Below are 8,847 nucleotides of genomic sequence, written 5' to 3'. Positions count from 1 at the left end.
AGGCGATTTAAACCCGCAAACCACCCACCAGAACGTTGTTTTAGCATGTATCAGCATTATTCTTAATTTATGAGCATGAGTGTAGTTACTCGTCCACATTCTGTTGTCTTACGCCTCAAAAACAGATATAAGATCATCGTCGTTGCTGACAGGACTGGACGGCTCGTCTGGTGGGACTTTGGCCGATCAGTGAAAGGGCCCGAGATATGCGATGGGTATGACTGTTGATTACTGAGAGTTTTTGCGAATACCCTGAATGAAATAGCAGATAGAAGAGTATGCTTGCTGGGGCAGGGGGTAGGGGTTGGAGTGGGAGATGATCTGGCATAAAGTGTCTGAAGAAAGTTTCCGGAAACCGCTTAGTAATGCGGAACTGACCACTAGACCTCACAAGAGGCGGATCCACCAGATCAATGGAGGCCGCAGCTATTGTGTTGTCTCCAGCGAAGGAGTAGCAGCGAAGAGGTTTGTCAAGCGAGGTCAGTGCCTTCGAACGTGGTCGAGACACTGGATCTGATCTCAGTGACAATCCATCAGGCAGAATTCAACCTTCCTAAACGTGCCCAAGTAGACTGCCGCTGAACTATGAAATGGAAATACAGAGGAACAATCACATGTAAACCAAGAGAAGGCAGAAGTCATCTAGTGTCGGGCAGGCACTGACGAGCAGTGTGGTGGTTGGTTGTAGAAAATCGAATGACATCAGCGGAAACAATCAACCACGAGTTCCAGAGCGCTTCCAGCAGTCCAGCTAGCTAAATGATTGTGCTTAGGAAGTTGAAAAGACTGCCTACTTTGGGCGATCAGCTCGTCAAACGCCATACTTCACTGAAGTCATTGCTAAGCGACCCTTGAGGTCGTACGAGGACCGACACCACTGGACACTAGGTAATTGGAAATGATTGATTGGGAGAGATGTATCACACAATGCCCTGTAGCAATCCCGTGGAAGGGTTTGGGTTTGGCGAATGCCTCGAATACGTTATCTGCAATGCAGCAACACTGAAATATAGAGGAAGAAATATTGCGGTACACAGGTGTTTTCACCATTATGGTGCAGTCCCCTTATTAAGGTTAAGAAAATGCTGATTGTGGACAGATATCAACACATTTTACGGCACTGTTTTCTGCTTCCTGTAATGAAACTCTTCGGAGACAATGATTCATTGTATCAAAATGAGAATGCACCATGTCGTAAAACAATAACCGTGGGCAGTCACATTCCTGAAATTGAGTGACCTGTCTAGAGCTCCTACGTCAATCGGATGGAACACTTTTGGGATGACGGGATGAGCTAAAGCGTGCACTTCGCTCCACACACCAGCACAGAAGATTATTACTGTCCCTGGTTTCGGCTCTTGAGGAAGAGCAGGCCGCCATTCTTCCCCAGACATTCAGGTGTCCCCTTGAATATTTCGTCAGCAAACTTGAGCCATGATAAAAGGTAAGAGTTAACACAATCCATGTTAATATCTATTAAAAGGTCTCCGCTTACTTTTGATCAGATATTGTACGTCCAACGGGAGCAGCCAGTTGCTCACAGCGGCACAAATGACCCCTCAGTCCCGATTCCTGGGTTCAAAGACCATCCTTTCGATCTACTGGTATCTGGATGAACTGATGAAGACATAAGTAGCTTCAGACGTTGGGTGCAGGCTGAGGTGGCGTTTTTGCAGCATCGTTTCCAGAACCGTACAGTTTGGAACGGAGTGCAGGGCTGAAGCGAGAGCCTCTTGCGATTCTCTTATAACCTTAGATGGTGCTTTCCCGCTAACCTAACGGTTCGGTAATTGTAAGAACTCCTTAATAGATCAGGCGTGCCATAAACATGGGAAACGGCCCTCAAGTATGGGCTTTTAGTATGGATAAATCCCTGCACAGTATAACGTAGTGATTTTGGATGAGGGGAGAAGCGTAATTAATTACAGAGGGTAGCGTTCGTTATTGAAGATGGAAGAAAGATAACTTTAATGTAATATTAGTTAACTGCATGGGTGACCATTTTAGTGCCCTAGAGCTAGTCTCACATATAAGTAGTGGGCACTGACACCCACAAAGTAATATGAAGGGAAATCTGGCTGAAACCAAAAGTAACTGAAAACAAAATTTTAACAGGAATTCAGACGTGTCAAACGTTATTATTGTTCGCTTCTATAGATTATTGTCTCCCTGAAAAATGATGTACCATGCCAAAATTTTGTAGTAGACCTTAGGGGCAAACTTGTCGCCTTAACTCCTTACGGAAGAATTTAGCCGACTGTACGGCTAAATAGTAGTTATTGTAAAGTGTTGGTTATGTTCACAATGTGTTGAGTATGTATTGTTGAACAGAACGCGTACGGAGGGAAGGACGCCGCTAATTCTGCTGTGGCGAGTGTATCAGCCAAGCAGCATCCCGAGCGCTGAAGATCGTACTTAGCACCGCAGACGGCAGCTGTTTGGAGTTTCCAAGGTCTACGACTACAGCTTATTAATTGTTAAAAGTGCTAATGACAAAAGTGTTCCTTTCTTCGTTCTTAATTGTTCCTCAGTGGTTTAAGGTGAGCACACCAGTCAGTACAATTTTTGTCGGGAAGTGGCTTGGATGAGGTTGGAAGTCGATTACATGATTGTGGTTGAACTTGAAGTCTAAAGGGGTAAGACAACAAGAACGCAGAACTTCCCGTTGAAGACGTGGCGACAGAGATATCCTGCACTAATTTTTGCAGACACGCGTCGCGATTCAGAATTCTATGTTTCGTTGTTCGGATTCAAAAACAAAGTGGTTACGAACAGGATGTAGGAGCACGTACAGCACAACTGCAGGTCATAAATAAATAACTGAACCATACGGAATTTCGTTCAGATTTCGCTGTACTTCAATGAATTAACTGTTTTACTACAATGATTGGCGTGGAATTATTAATCAGTGTTCTTTACGAAATTTCGTTCCTGTAGATTGGAGAAGAGGTCTGGCACAGAACCCTCATGGGTGAAGAATGGTTTCTGATTTGATACTGGGATTGTATGCGTGTAAATTGCACTGATTGCGTATTATGCATATTATTTATAGGCCTTCCCCATTCACTTAAGTAACCAAGCTATAGATTCATTATGCACAGTAACTAGCCCTGAAGTGTGTCAAGATGTATACTCGATTTGTTAATTTGTTAGAATAAGGACGGGAACTACTTAGGTGAGCCACCACCAGTGCTATTAACCATCTCTGTGGTGAGATCCTCTGTGGTGAGTGTCCAAACAGCTTAACGGTTCGTGGGATAGAAAGATAGTCTTAAACCAGCATCTGAAGAGGAAGGGACTTTGCTTACACTTGTTATATATATGGCCGAAGTTGAGGTGGGGAATTATTTTATCTAGATCTTGTTTAGTTCCTTATGGGGCACGCACACACTCGTGCACATCAGCGCAATATTCTACTGGAATCTGAGAAAGGGGGACTTCGTTTTCTTTAAAATTTTAATTACGAGGCTCCCATTTGGTCATTTACCTCTTACCATCTGAATATCCATATGAAAAGAGAAAGGCTATAATAAAAAGAAAAGAAAAAATAAGAGAAAGTATACAGTTACAATTTTTCAACTTATAGGGAGACCAGTTGACGGAAAAAGTATTCTAGAGTGGTCGTCATGAAGTTAAAACACCTCAAAGTTACACCTGCTGCCTATAGTCCACCGACGCAATGTGCTGTGATTCGCCCGCCTCATAGCTGTTTTGCCACATACACACTGTTAACAGTGCAATTAAGTTAGGTCCAGCAGAATATTCATTGTTTCCGCACGATAAAGTGTGTTCATGTGTGGTTTCAGTCTTCTGTGCAACGGTGGATTGACGTGTGTTTGGTAGGGATCGAAATGCAGGAGTGAAGACCAACATGCAAGGTACTACTCCAGGCAGTGTGTGTAAAGAGCAGAAAAACATTCGAAAACAATCGGCAATCATCATATAGAATTCACTGAAGTATTTTACGATCTGGCCACCAGTGAAGAACCAGGAATATTGTAAGTTTTGTCTAAGTTAATTAAATGACAACAAAACCTGGTGGTATTTCGGAATTTTTAAATGTGAGTATGCGTTTCGATTCTCCAAGAACTGAACGTAAATGAAACAGAAATCTACGGAATTGGATGATTGTGACAGAAAGTTAGAGCGTAGAACTCTACTTAGGTACTAAGACAGAAGAGCGAAACCGATTTCTAGAAAAAATATACAGGATGGGATCGATGTAAAAAAAAATAAGTATTATGGCTCAGAGACTTCCGTTCTTTGTCTTCTCCGTTCATCTGATTTTGACTTAGGCAGCAAAAAAGAACGAAGTTTTAGTGTACAATGCACTAATAGCCCATGAGGACAATAGTCTTGCAGTTGTTGTTGTTTTTGTTGTTGTTGTTGTTGTATTCTTCAGTCCTGAGACTGGTTTGATGTAGCTCTCCATGATACTCTAACCTGTGCAAGCTTCTTCATCTCCCAGTAACTACTGCAACCTACATCCTTCAGAATCTACTTAGTGTACTCATCTCTTGGTCTCCCTCTACGATTTTTACCCTCCACGCTGCCCTCCAATACTAAACTGGTGATCCCTTGATGCCTCAGAACATGTCCTACCAACCGATCCCTAATTCTAGTCAAGTTGTGCCACAGACTTCTCCCCAATCCTGTTCAATACCTCCTCATTAGTTATGTGATCTACTCATCTAATCTTCGGCATTCTTCTGTAGCACCACATTGTAAAAGCTTCTATTCTCTTCTTGTCCAAACTATTTATCGTCCATGTTTCACTTCCGTACATGGCTACACTCCGTACAAATACTTTCAGAAACGACTTCCTGACCCTTAAATCTATACACAATGTTAACAAATTTCTCTTCTTCAGAAACACTTTCCTTGCCATTGCCAGTCTACATTTTATCCTCTGTACTTCGACCATCATCAGTTATTTTGCTCCAAAGCTAGCAAAACTCCTTTACTACTTTAAGTGTCTCATTTCCTAATCTAATTCCCTCAACATCGTCCGACTTAATTGACTACATTCCATTATCCTCGTTTTGCTTTTGTTGATGTTCATGTTATATCCTCCTTTCAAGACACTATCCATTCCGTTCAACTGCTCTTCCAAGTCCTTTGGTGTCTCTGGCAGAATTACAATGTCATCAAGTTTTATACTTCGATAAAAATTTGGTTTCGCAAAACCATATGCACAAATATACGGGGTGTGCATAAAGTCCGGGAACACTTTCAATTGTTTATTCCACAAGAACTAAAAATTATACAGATGTCATACAAATTAAATTTTGAAGAGAAACTTGATACGCGAACCATGAGTGACCCGGAAGACGTCAATACTGTAATCGAATTCTTGACATACATGTACCGGCATGGCATCGTCGACTGTGGCAGTCACTTCCCGTATCCTCTCCCGGAGCTCTGCTACATCACGTGGTAGAGGCGGTACATACACCAGATCTTTAATGTATCCCCGCAGAAATAGTCATACAGAGTGAAATATGGTGCTCGGGGAGGCTATTTCATGAAATAGCTGTCCCTTTCTGTAGAACGGCCACCATGTTTGCAACTAGAGATTAGTATCGGAAAATTAGCAAACTACGCTGTGGCGGTATACATGAAAACAAAAAAAAAAAAAAAAAGCCTTTCAGGGCTTCTCTTCAAAATGACATGTGTATGATATCTGTACAATATTTGGTTCTTGTGCAATAAATAATTGAAAGAGTTCCCGGACTTTATCTACACCCTGTATTTTGATAAGCTTTAGCGGATATAGTGGCCTCTAAGTAACTGCAGTTCCTTCTGCACAGCTTACATAGGCTAGTTGAGTGATGAATGTAGTGACGAAGTGTTAGTATCTGTTGAAAATAATTCTCTGGAGGTAGGGAGTATTCTCGGTCGTATCAATGTGAGCCGTCGGAACTAGAATCCTGGCGGCAGCATACAAGAATCTGTGCACTCGTGCACTCCCGCGAATGAAATGATTAAAAAAGTGACAGGGTACAATAATGGTGTCTCAGACGTTATGAAAATTATTTTTTGTAGTTTTGTTTGTAACTTTCTCACTTGAAATTTCTATAAGGTCCAACAGAACGCAAATTGATCAGCGGTGACATTTTTCGTGATATAGGCGAAACAGCTTCACACCTCTACAGTATTTTTTTTATCTCGGAGTACTTTTATGTTTCCACGATAAAGTATGTAACATATGCATCTGTAAACTTTCTGAATATTGTAGTCTTTTTTAGTCCAAGTATGTCAGTAGTTTTGTTTTTTCAGCAGTAATAATTTATTGTAGGCCTACTCAAAGTTTCTCGGAACGTTAGTTTTACTTTTTTTGCAGCAGCTGGCAAGAATTTTCTCTTGGAAAGTACCCCATCATATTGTAGACTAAAATGGGGGTATATAATGTGTTTTACGGAAGTTTTACGAACATCTGAAATTATGACTAACTGACAATGCTGTAAGATAGCGAGACGATAATGAGGTGCCTATTTTCGTGACGGCCACTATAGTAACCAGTATTGACAATGATTCCGAAACAAAGGAAATATAATATTATAGAGACAGCTTTGACATCTATTGTCAACTAACTCGTTTCCCGCACGAACAATAAAAGTTAAATCAACGTAAAGATATAAATGGGATAGTATAAGTGCTCTTCTTACTAAGAGAAAAGATTAATATATACTGACGATAAACCAACGAAGGTATACATAAAAAATTTAAATACTGATTTTTTTGGAAAAATGTAAATTCATCAATTATTAAAAGAAGCGTTAGAAATATATCTCTATCTGTTGGGAATTCATATCTTTACTTGCTTACTGAAAGAGTTACAGAAAAAAAGATATTCTCGCCAATTTATGCGGAAACGGTGGTAAGAAAGTAGAACGATAACTTTAAAACCTGATATTTGATTTTATGTTAGCGAACGTTGCGTAATAACTCTGTAAAAATCCTTATCGTGGAGCCATTGTGCGCTGGTTAAATCCATTGTCAGAGATATAAATGTTACATTATATCCTGGGAAGCGTAGTCAGTTTTTTGTTACGCTACTAACGTTAGTGGTTTCTGTTTTGCTATATTTATTTCATAGGCTCTGTACAACGATTGATGAGCAGTAGTAATTACAGAAAGGTAAGAGTGTATGTAATTGGGAGTTGTTGGTTTTGCTGCGCTACTTACTTAGAAAGAAATCTTATAGAAGTTTATATTTTGCGTGATCTATAGTGTTAGGGAGTTGATGTTGGGTATTTTTCGTAAGTTATCCAAGCATACACCCTAAGAGGCGAGCTAGTAATTTATTAAGAGAACTTGTTTAACCTTAGTGTTAAAACACAAGTTGTGTCGGACGTAAATGTAAGGCGGATCCACTCTTAAGACTCAAGAAATGGCTCCAAGCACTATGGGACCTAAAATCTGAAGTCATCAGTCTCCTAGACTTACAACTACTTAAACCTAACTAACCTAACGACATCACACACATCCATGCCCAAGGCAGGATTCGAATCTGCGACCGTAGCAGCAGCGCCGTTCCGGATAGAAGTTCCTAGAACCGCTCGGCCACAGCGGCCGACTAGTCGTTAATAACAGGGACTGAGTGGCTCAAAAGAAAAAACGAACTTATCGCTGCAACTGTGACTGTCCTATCGAATAAGGGAAGAGTAAACTGAAAATTATGTGAAATCCCTGGCAGTGCTTTAAGTTTCTCTCATCATGTTTGTCAACGTAACGTGGGCGGACAGCTCATGGTGTGGCTTGGCTGCCATCAAGTACCCACCTGGAAACGCTCTGCTGCGAGTCCGAACGTCGGATTCCGTCAGTCTCCGCCGCAGAGGAGAGGTGCTTTGGAAATCTTCCATCTCTTCTCATTCTGTGTCTGACACCCTGGTGCTCTCTCGTTCCGTATGTGAAATGCCAGTGCGCAGTGTCTCATAAGTTAAAACCAAGGCTGTCCAAGAATATTTCTCCAACCAGTTCTTGAAAGACTACATTTTAGCCGCCTCAGATGTTACTGTTATGTTGTTAAAAATCTCTCACCAGAAAGCGGCAAAACGTCAGATCCTGTATACTCGTTTTCCACCCTTCTTTTCTAAAAAAAAAAAAAAAAAAAAAAAAAAAAAATCAACTGCCGCGGAAAAAAAAGAAGGAAGCAACTACGGCTGCTGGTGACAGTCCGCTGGCCACATGAAAGCTACAGTTTTTTTTAGAATCCTGTTGCCACGTATTTTAGGGCAGCCAAGAGATGTCTATCTCGCAGAATGTTTCTTTAACAAAGGCCCGACTGCAGCCCCCAGCTTCGTTGGATTCCTCGTTGCAGAACTAAAGCTTTCAAGGCGCCTTTCTCTAACAGAGAGTAGGCGGTAGAAAGCACCGTCCCCCAACTGGAGGTCGCCATTTTTGTAATGTGTCTGCCGACTCTTTTGATATTGTTCCCCAGTAACTGGCTCTGGCGCGAGGGCACTGCAGTGCCTGCGTCATTTTCCCCGTTTTTAGGCGGACAATGCATACGGCCCCACTCAGACTCTTTCATTTGAGGTGAACGCTTGCCATTTGTCAGAACACCTTGACCCTTACCTGTACAGTTTTTTTTTTCATTTGCGTTTCACCCTGGATGTCCTGTCCTATGTACTGCAACATTCCGCAACGTGAAAGTTCTCCCGAAGAAATAATTTCAGCACCATGCACTACGTAACTTGTATTAGAATAAATAAAACGAAGTGAAATCGTCCCTAACAATCACTGTTATAGCTTCATCCAACACGAAACTTATTTTTCCATGAACTCTATAACTTTAATAATAAAAGTTATGTAGATCATGGTAGAATTTACATAACAAGACGA

The sequence above is a fragment of the Schistocerca nitens genome, chromosome 6 (assembly GCF_023898315.1).
Source record: "Schistocerca nitens isolate TAMUIC-IGC-003100 chromosome 6, iqSchNite1.1, whole genome shotgun sequence".
In the NCBI taxonomy this organism is placed as follows: Eukaryota; Metazoa; Arthropoda; class Insecta; order Orthoptera; family Acrididae; genus Schistocerca; species Schistocerca nitens.
The sequence above is the reverse complement of the archived record's forward strand: the minus strand, read 5'-3'. Positions refer to the sequence as shown.